The 11,509-nt window shown below is 34.5% G+C and overlaps 1 pseudogene; it reads right to left on the bottom strand.

Moving 5' to 3' along the window:
• Positions 1-907: 907 nt before the first annotated feature.
• Positions 908-7,466, bottom strand: LOC121100810 (annotated as a pseudogene).
• Positions 7,467-11,509: the final 4,043 nt, after the last annotated feature.

The following is an 11,509-nucleotide window of genomic DNA, read 5'->3' as shown; positions in this document are numbered from 1 at the left end:
GGGGAGTGGGAGAGGAAGAAGCAGGCTCATAGCATAGGAGCCTGATGTGGGGCTTGATCCCATAACGCCGGAATCACGCCCTGAGCTGAAGGCAGACGCTTAACGACTGCACCACCCAGGCGCCCCAAGAAATAAAACTCTTAATAAAAGACAGTATAATGTTCTTTCCAGGGTCTAGCTGGTGGGTAAATAGGGAAATTTTACTCAAATAATGCAAAGTTTCAGATGTGCATGATGAAGAAATTCTGGAGCCTTAATATACAATAAAAATGACTATAGTTAACAGTATTATATCACATACTTGAAGTTTGCTAACAAAAAAGTTCTTAACTGTTCTCTCACACACACAAGTAACTATGTAGGGTGATATATATGTTAATTAACTAAATTGTGGAGATGATTTCACAATGTATATCAAATTATGACATTGTATACCATAAAATATACTTTATTTGTCAATGATGTCAATATAGTTTAAAAAGTATAAATTATTATGCAAATATATAAAGTATTTCTTTCCAATTATGTTATGTTCATCATAAATTATTTATTATTTTTAGGTCCTAATTTACTAATTTTGGTTAAAAAAAGAAAAAATATTGTAGAAAAAATATTGTAGAACTGATATGCTGAATGACATCATTAATTTAGTCAGTTTTCATTTTCCATTTAACATGTTAGTAAAATAATTTTGCCCACAAGTTTAGTGGGAAATGCATTCCCTTTAAAGGATCATAAAGAAAAACAAAAATAATGCCTTGGAAAATAAAATTATTACAGAAGCCTCAATTTATTCAATTTTCTATATTAGTTTATGTTCTTTCACTATAGGCATATAATATTTTCTTCACAATGCTGTACAGCTAAATTGACATATAACTGAGGCTTGAAAACTAATGTATATTGTCTACATTTTCACTGAGTGGATTCTCTGAATCAATTGTCTCAGAGCCCCGATCAACTTCTTGTTTCTTAGGCTGTAGGTGATGGGTCTGAGCATTGGGGTCAGGATGGTGTAGAAGACAAGCAGAATCTTGTCCTCTGTTGGCGATTGGAGGAATCTAGAGCATAGATAAGTATAAACAAAGGGGGGATAAAGAAAGTCACTATAGTGATGTGGGTGCTGCAGTTTGAATAGGCCTTCTTCCTCCCTTCTGTTGATTGCATGTGTCAGATTGCATGGAGAACTCAGCCATAGGATAGTACAATAACAATGAAAGGAAACATAAGGAAGAAGGTGGAGCTTACGAACACTGTGTACTCTTAGATCCAGGTGTCCATGCAAGCCAAAGTCAACATGGCCAGAACATTACAGAAGAAATAGTTGATGGCTCTGGACTGGTTAAGGGATATGGAGAATATATGTTGTGTGGGCAAAGGAGTTGATCAAGCTCATTATCCTGTTATCATCAGCACACATACTCAATTGCTCATACAAATGGCATAGTGAAGAGGAAATCAAATAGCCACATAATGATCATAGGCCATGGAGGCCAATAGTAATCCTTCTGCACTAGCTAAAGTCAAGAAGAAGAAACTCTGAATTCCACACCTGATGAAAGAAATAGACTTGTTTCCAGAGAGAGAATCAGAACCCATCTTGGGGACAATGGTGGAGATGTAGTTCAGGTCCATGAGGGAGAGCTGACTAAGTAGAAAATACATGGGTAGGTGGAGATGACTGTCCAGGAGGATGAGGATGATCATGGACAGGTTGCCAAACAGAGCCATTAAGAAAATGAGAACAATGAGAATGAAGAACAGGCCAATTCTTGAAGGTGAAATAACCCCAATAAGATGAAATCAGAAGTTTGATTGTAATTTTCATGGGGTATTAATTCTTATTTTTTCCCTAAAAACAGACACAACAGTAAATTAATATAGAACAGAATGCTATTTTTATTTCATTATTTCATTCACATTTTGATTTACTCATTGAATATTGCAGCTTCTAAATGAAGAATAAACTTAATTACTATGAATAAAGATCCTCAGTTTTTGCTTTACAGGTAAAATCTTCATGAGGCAAACATCTGTGGTCAAAATATTCTTTACAAATCTATGAATTTGTAAGAATAATATATTTCTCAGTGCAAATCATTTGAGCATTGACTCTTGATTTTGGCTCAGGTGATGATCTCAGGATTGTGAGATTTAGCCCAACATCAGTATCTCCAGTCAGTGGGAAGTCTGATGGAGGTGCTCTCTCTTCCTCTCCCTCTTCTTTTCCTTCTGCATCTCCTCACTTATCAAATAAATAAATAAATTATATATATATATGTATATATATGTAAATATGTATATATATACATTTTAGTTTATTTTCTATTGCATTATATATATGTATATATAAATATATACATATAAATTTATATATATTTTTTAGTTTATTTTCTATTGCACTATGCATATATGTATATATAAATATATATATACAAATAAATATATATTATATTTTAGTTTATTTTCTATTGCATTATGTATATTTTTCTATAATAACATCATTAAGATATATACTTTTTATTTTCCTACATAAATTCAGTTATCTTCAAAGACAGAACTTATAAGTTAAATGTATGCATACTAAATAAATGTAAATGCATAAATTATAGACTCAAATTTGAGTAAATTTTGTTTACCTTTAGGGGATAATTTTTATCTTTTATATTTAAACCCTAATATCTCAGAAACTTCAGTAGCCTATTAGGTCATGTGCAATCTACATTCCTTTTTCTGAGTCCTCCTCCAAAAGATTGTCATAACAGCTCTTTAGATATCAATTGTCATTATTTGTTTCTTTGTTCCACTGGCCAGACTTATTCAAAAGAATAGAGAAAGGACCCAAATTAATAAAATTATGAATGAAAGGGGAGAGATCACAACCAAAACCAGTGAAATAGGAAGGATCATTAGAAACTTTTATCAACAGTTTTATGCCAATAAATTAAAAAACCTGGAAGAAATGAATGCCTTCCTGGAAACATATAAACTACCAAGACTGAAACAGGAAGAAATTAATTATTTAAACAGACAGATAAATTATGAAGAGATTGAAGCAGTGATCAAAAACCTCCCAAAAAACAAGAGTCCGGGGCCTGAGGGATTTCCCAGGGAATTCTACCAAACATCCAAAGAAGAAATAATACCTATTCTCCTGAAGCTGTTTCAAAAAATAGAAACAGAAGGAAAACTACCAAACTCATTCTATGAGGACAGTATTACCCCCATTCCCAAGCCAGGCAAAGACCCCTTCCAAAAGGAGAATTACAGACCGATATCCCTGATGAATATGGACACCAAAATTCTCAACAAGATCCTAGCTAATAGGATCCAACAGTACATTAAAAGGATTATCCAAAAAGACTAAGTGGGATTCATCCTTGGGATGCAAGTGTGGTTCAATATGCACAAATTGATCAGTATGATAGATCATAGCAACAAGAAAAGAGTCAAGAACCATATGATCCTCTCAATAGATGCAGAAAAAGCATTTGACAAAATACAGCATCCTTTCCTGATTAAAACCCTTCGGAGTGTAGGGGTAGAGGGTACATTCCTCATTCTCATAAAAACCATCTATGAAAAGCCTACAGAGAATATCATTCCCAGTGGGGAAAAGCTGAGAGCATTTCCGTTAAGATCAGAAACACGACAAGGATGCCCAGTCTCACCATAATTATTCAACATAGTACTAGAAGTCCTTGCAACAGCCATCAGACAACAAAAAGGGATAAAAGGTATCCAAATCGGCAAAGAAGAAGTCAAACTGTCTCTCTTCGCAGATGACATGATACTCTATATGGAAAACCCAGAAGACTCTACCCCCAAACTTCTAGAAGTTATAGCGCAATTTAGTCATGTGGCGGGACACAAACTCAACGGTCAGAAATCAGTTGCATTTCTATACACGAACAATGAGACAGAAGAGAGAAAAATTAGGAAATCCATTCCATTTAAAATAGCACCAAAAATCATATGTTATCTCACAATTAACTTAACTGGAGATGTAAAGGACCTGTATTCTAGAAACTACCAATCACTCTTAAAAGACATTGAACATCGGTAGGAGAAGGAAGGGAAGAATGAAGGGTGGTAAACAGAAGGGGAATGAACCTTGAGAGACTGTGGACTCTGGGAAACAAACTGAGGGCTTCAGAGGGAGGGGGCTGGGGGATTGGGATAGGCCAGTGATGGGTATTAAGGAGGGCACATATTGCATGGTGCATTGTGTGTTATATGCAAATAATGAATCATGGAACATTGCATCAAAAACTGGGGATGTACTGTATGGTGACTAATATAACAAAATAAAAATTATTAAAAAAAAAAAGAAAAACATTGAAGAAGACTCAAAAAGATGGAAAAATATTCCATTCTCATGGATTGGAAGAATAAGCATAGTTAAAATTTCTATGCTACCCAGAGCAATCTACATTTTCAATGCCATCTCAATCAAAATACCAATGACATTTTTCAGAAATCTATAGCAAATCTCTATTGGCAAATACCATTTATGTAAAGCCATTTTCTTCTTTTAAAAAATGATTTTTTTTAATTTATTTGACAGAGAGAGAGCACATACAGGAGCTGGTGGAAAGGTAAGCAGAGGGAAAAGCAGGCTCCCCACTGAACAGAGAGCCTGACATGGAGTTATGTCCCAGGACGTTGAGATCATGACATGAACCAAAAGCAGGTACTTAACCGACTGAGCCACCCAGGTGTCCCAAAGCCATTTTCTTCTGCCTCCTCACTCAAGTTTTGAATGCTTTAATTAAAATAGACCCTTTCTCTGAGAATCTATAATCCAATTTCATTTTTACTTCCATGTATGTTCAAGTTCTCTTGAAAGATGTATGTTATCCATCTGTTTCTCAATATTACATAACATTACACATTGCTTTATGGCATGTTTCTTACTTATTCCTTTTTTCCTATTTTGTTGTAATGCATTTGAAACTTTTTTCATTTGTAGGTAAGTGTGAGAGTATAAGCACATATATTTAAAACTACTCTGTCATAAACCCCAAGGGCATGATAATAAAGAAATAAATACCCTTTTTTGTATCATGATTCAAAGGGGCACATGCAACCCAAAGTTTATAGCAGAGATGTTCACAATAGCCAAAATATGGTAAGAGATATCCATTGACAGATAAATGGATAAAGAAGAACTGGTACATAAATACAATGGAATATTATTCAGCCATCAAAAAGAAGGAAATCTCACAATTTGCAACAATATGGATGGAACTAGAGGATATTATGATAAACAAAGTAAGTCTGTCAGATAAAGACAAATATCATATGATTTCACTTATATGTGGAATTTAAGAAACAAAACAAATGAACATAGGGAAAGGAAGGAAAAATAAAATATAATGTAAACAGAGAGGGAGGCAAATCACAAGAGACTCTTAACTCTAGGAAACAAACTGAGGGTTGCTGGAGGGGTGGGGGTGGGGGGCTGGTGTAATTAGTTAATGGGCATAAAGAAGGTCACTAGATGTAATGATCACTGGATGTTATATGCAACTGATGAATCACTAAATTTTACCTTTAAACTAACAATACATTATATATTAAATAAGTTGAATTTAAAATAAAAAGAAAGAAATACATTATGAATTTAAGGAAAATGGGAAAAGAAAATGGTGTAGAGGGGTAAGAGAAGAAAGAGTTCAGGACCTTTTGGAGAAAGGTATTTTAAGAAATAGTTCTACATTTAAAAGGAGAAGGAGAGAGTGGGTTGCCTGGTGGCAAGATCAGTTAAATGTCTGACTCTTCATTTTGGCTCAGGTCCTGATCTCTGGGTCCTGGGATTGAGCCCTGCATTGAGCTCGAGTGCAGTCTGCTTGAGATTCTCTTCTCCCTCTGCCCCTCCCCCACACACTCTCTCACTCTTTCTTTTTAAGATAAATAAATCAAATCTTCAAAAAAAAAAAAAGGAGAAGGAGAAATATAATTCTGAGAGTCTTCTTCACGGGAATGAGTGGAAGCATTTTCCTGCAGAGGGAATACTATCAGCAAACAAGCTCAGTATACCATTAGAAGTTGTTAAATCTATAGCACAAATTTATATATATATATGGAAGTGTCAGATAACAATAAATGACTTCTGGAAATTAAAAATGTAATAATTAATATAATAAATTAATTAAAAGTTTCAAAAGATAAACTGGAGAAAATTGACCAGAAAGTAAGCAAGAATAAAAAGGAAATATAAAAAGTTTGACACTAAAAAAAAAAATGCCTGACAGCTCAGTTGACATCAGACTCTTGATTTCAGCTCAGGTTATGATCTCAGGGTCCTGGGATTGAGCACCATGTCTTCACTCCTGCTTAGCTGAGAGTCTGCTTCTCTCCTTCTCCATCTCCCTCTACCCCTCCCCCCAATGACACTCTAAATCAATCAATCAATCATTTTAAAAATAAAATCAATTTAAAAAAATATAAAATAATTAGAGCATTAATATAATTCAATTTACACATATGGGTATTCTTTTTTTTTAAAGATTTTATTTATTTATTCGACAGAGATAGAGACAGCCAGCGAGAGAGGGAACACAAGCAGGGGGAGTGGGGGAGGAAGAAGCAGCCTCGTAGTGGAGGAGCCTGATGTGGGGCTCCATCCCACAATGCCGGGATCACGCCCCAAGCCGAAGGCAGACACTCAACCACTGTGCCACGCAGGCACCCCACATATGGGTATTCTTAAAAATGCATATGTGATAATAATTAAGAAGTGATATTATCAACAAAAACTTTTCTCAGAACTGTTATACATGAGGTATAATATTTAAATACAATGCAAAGAACACAGAAGCACAGAAAATAAGTTATTTATTATTTTTTTAAAATTCTGTCTTGTAAACAATTTCTTGACAATTCTTAATATCAGCCAGAAAGTTATAATCTTAAACTTCTTTAGATAAATTATAATGATATAATTAGAAGACTTACATTCAGTAATAACCAATAAAATAGTGTCAGGTTTTGCAATAATCTTATATTTTTATATAAAACCAATAATTTCCAGAAAATGAAACAATGCCATAAATGCATGTCCCCAAACATACAGTGGGATGTAACTGTGATGAGAGCATGGGAGGAGAGAAAGAGGATAAAAGTGGTGATATAGAGAAGGAACAGCATCTCATTCACAGTGGCCTCATTTACAAACCACGAGTGGTGATGGGTAGTAAGGAGGGCACGTATTGCATGGTGCACTGGGTGTTATACGCAACTAATGAATCATTGAACTTTACATCAAAAAATATAAATAATAAAAATCAAGCTTTAGAAGGTAAACATACTGTTTAAAATATCAAGAAAATATTGGAACAAATTACAAAATAATTTAAGTATTCACCTTGGGTGTCAGTAGGAGTGGGTTATAGGACAATCACTTTACCTTGTGGTTTGTCGATGCCATGTAACACATTATTTGAATAAAATATTAAAGTCATATACAAATTATTTCAAAGATAGTAATGTCTATGTACTTAAATTATTGCGTATGTGAATCTCCACATACAATGTATAAAAAACGACAGCAGGTCCTGGGTCTACATGGAACAACTGATTTTCAAATTTTGTGCGTCATTTGACAACTTGCAGAGGAAAATCTAGGAGAGCTATTTTATTTTCCTAAAATGTCATTTGTATTAAGTATGAGACCAGAATATTAGATTGATATCATTGGGTATAATTTACATCCATAACTTCAATTATTGACAAGCTTGAAAATGTAATATTTATAATTACCAATGGAATTAAGATTGTTAGTATTCTTGTTGTTTGTAGTACATATATAGGGCTGATATGACAGAGATTCCCTTAGGTAGTTGATATTATCCCAGATTAATTCTGAGAAAACAACACAGAACCAAAATAATAAAAGGAAAGTCAAATTTCTTCTTTAATTCCATTGTCACATGACTGCCAATGCAGAATCTTTTTGAATTATCTATGTTCCCCTGTTGTATGTGCTAATAACCTACATGTGATATTATTTAAAGAAATGTTGCATCTGAAAGGGAAGCAACCTCAGCCAGTAGATACCTATTTCAAGGTCTAAAGTAAAGATATTTTTTTCTTTTACAAAAATGAATTACATATTCCCCTTTCATTTTGCTTTAGTCCAAATGAAATACAATGAGTAATATATTTACAAACCATTGACAAAAGATTTTCCCATGTCTTGATTTTTTTAGTTCTACTAAGTATACAAGGGTGAAAATCAATCAAGTGGTTTCTTATTGAGTTGGTGAAACAAGTCTTGAACCTGAACAAGGCCTATACACAGAGAATATAGAACTATGAGCTTTTATTTGCCATCTCCACTGGACAGAATCTGTCTTGTGTCAATATTTGTGCCATAATTAAATTTCATTTAAACCTGAACAATGGCTCTTGAGGTAGATCTAACCTAAAAATTTTATAGATGATAGGGGCGCCTGGGTGGCGCAGTCATTAAGCATCTGCCTTCGGCTCAGGGTGTGATCCCAGTGTTCTGGGATTGAGTCCCACATCAGGCTCCTCTGCTAGGAGCCTGCTTCTTCCTCTCCCACTCCCCCTGCTTGTGTTCCCTCTCTCACTGGCTGTCTCTGTCAAATAAATAAATAGAATCTTTAAAAAAATTTTTATAGATGATAAACCAAGATTCAGATTTTATGTAACTTTTCCTGGTTCCCCTCCTACTAATTTAGCTTCTAGATGAATAGATACAGATATTTACAGCTAAGATTGTATTTAAATTGATAAACTGTCTTATCCTTCAAAAGATAATTCTGACATTAGTGGATATTGTTTAAACTTGTCAAAACTAAAAAATAAATACAAAAAAATGAATGATCTTAAAATAGAAATTCAGTATAGATAAAAGTGGGTCATGAATATATATGACATTTATGCCCAAATAAATTGATTTAGTTTTTAATTTTTGCTCATTTTAAAATCTTCTTCTGTTTCTTCTGTTGTGTTCATCCCATTGTCACTTGTCCTTATAAATATCCAGCTTTAATGAATGGTGTAGTGAATCAAGACATCATTTCCAGATCCTCCAAATGAACTGCAATTCATGCCTTGCCCCCAGTACCAAAATGTCCTAGGTGATACTGATTACCAAAAATACAAGAACAAAAACAAAAAAGCACCCATATTATCTCCTCTGTAAATCAAGTTGCAAATGTGCATGTTTAAGACATATTCAGTTTATTCCTACACCATGATGAGGAAAATTTCCCAATTGCTGCATGAGTTTCAAAGTGATGGGCAATTATCATCAGATGAATTCAATAGCCATTATATTGCTTGCATAGATACATTTTTGTATGCTTGTATTTAGTTAAAATGAAAACTGAAAAAAAGCCTCACATTAGCACTTTATACATCTACAGAAGAAATATATATATTTCTGTTTTATTTTGTTTTTTCATGTTTTTTAAAAAAATTTTATTGTTATGTTAGTCACCATAGAGTATATCCTAAGTTTTTGATGTAGTGTTCCATGCTTCATTATTTGCATATAATATCCAGTGCACTATGCAATATGTGCCCTCCTTAATACCCATCACCAGCCTATCCCAATCCCCCACCCCTCTGAAGCCCTCAGTTTGTTTCCCAGAGTCCACAGTCTCTCAAGTTTCATTCCCCCTTCTGTTAACCCCATCGTTCATTTTTCCCTTCCTTCTCCTACTGATCGTCCTGCTATTTCTTGTGTTCCACAAATGAGTGAAACCATATGATAATTGTCTTTCTCTGCTTGACTTATTTCACTTAGCATAATCTCCTCCAGTCCTGTCCATGTTGCTGCAAATGTTGGGTAATCATTCTTTCTGATGGCTGAGTAATATTCCATTGCATATATGGACCACATCTTCTTAATCCAGTCATCTGTTGAAGGGCATCTTGGCTCCTCCCACAATTTAGCTATTGTGGACAATGCTGCCATTAACATTGGGGTGCATATGGCCCTTCTCTTCACTACATCTATATCTTTGGGGTAAAAACCCAGTAGTGCAATTGCTGGGTCATAGGGTAGCTCAATTTTTAACTTTTTAAGGAACATCCACACTGTTTTCCAAAGTGGCTATACCAACTTGCATTCTCACCAACAGTGTAAGAGGGATCCCCTTTCTCCACATCCTCTCCAGCATTTTTTGTTTCCTGCCTTGTCAAAACTCCAAATGGATGAAAGACCTTGATGTGAGACAGGAATCCACCAAAATACTAGAGGAGAACATGGGCTGCAACTTCTTTGACATGGGCACAGCAACTTTTTTCATGACACATCTCCAAAGGCAAGAGAAACAAAAGAAAAAAATGAACTTGTGGGACTTCATCAAGATAAAAAGTTTCTGCACAGCCAAGGAAATAGTCAAAAAAACTAAGAGACATCCCACGGAATGGGAGAAGATTTTTAGAAATGACACTACAGGAAAAAGACTGGTATCCAAGATCTACAAATAACTTCTCAAACTCAATACATGAGAAACAAATAATCAAATAAAAAAAAAATGGGCAGAACATATGAACAGACACTTTTCCAATGAAGACATACAAATGGCTAACAGACACACGAAAAAATGTTCAAAATCATTAGCCATCAGGGAAATTCAAATAAAAACCACATTGAGATACCAGAAGAAATAGATTTGTATTTATTTTATTTTATTATTATTTTATAATAATATTTTTATTATATTATGTTATTCACCATACAGTACATCCCTTGTTTTTGATGTAAAGTTCCATGATTCATTAGTTGTGTATAACACCCAGTGCACCATGCAATATGTGCCCTCCTTACTACCCATCACCATCCTATCCCAGTCCCCTCCCCCCCTCCCCTCTGAAGCCCTCAGTTTGTTTCTCAGAGTCCATGGTCTCTCATGCTTCATTCCCCCTTCTGATTACTCCCCTTTTCTTTATCCCTTTCTTCCCCTACCGATCTTCCTAGTTCTTATGTTCCATAGATGAGAGATATATATTTTTTAAATTAGCCTTATTACAATGATGAAAAAAGTGATTCCTATAAAGATAATTATTCAAGACCGTGTAGTGATACAGTGACAGATCTGCTTGAGTGACCTCCAGAAGCTGGATGATGCAGTTTCCCCTGAAGAAAAAAAAAATGTTGTTGTGTTTTTTTGTTGTTGTTTTGTTTTGTTGTCTACACCACCTTGACTTTGATGAAAATAAATTCCAAAGGAAGATCTTACTGGTTACTAAATAAGTTTGGTCACATTTTTCTGATCATTTAAATTGGTACAGCAAGAATGTAAAAATACCAAAGAAGCCTTAAGTTGGATTTCTTGTAAGTTTATCAGATTAGACTTTAAAATCGTCTAATTGTAAAAACTCTCCTTTTGATTTCACATCATTTTGGGTCACTCCCTCTCTTCTCAAGATCCCTGAAAGAGTCTACAGTGCTTAAATTTCCCAAAAGGAACTTTCTTATTCACCGGTAAGGGAGGAAGCTTATTAAAAAAATAAAAAGTACCAGTTC

This window comes from Ursus maritimus, unplaced genomic scaffold (genome assembly GCF_017311325.1).
Source record: "Ursus maritimus isolate PB19 unplaced genomic scaffold, ASM1731132v1 scaffold_5, whole genome shotgun sequence".
Lineage (NCBI taxonomy): Eukaryota > Metazoa > Chordata > Mammalia > Carnivora > Ursidae > Ursus > Ursus maritimus.
The sequence above is the reverse complement of the archived record's forward strand: the minus strand, read 5'-3'. Positions and strand labels throughout refer to the sequence as shown.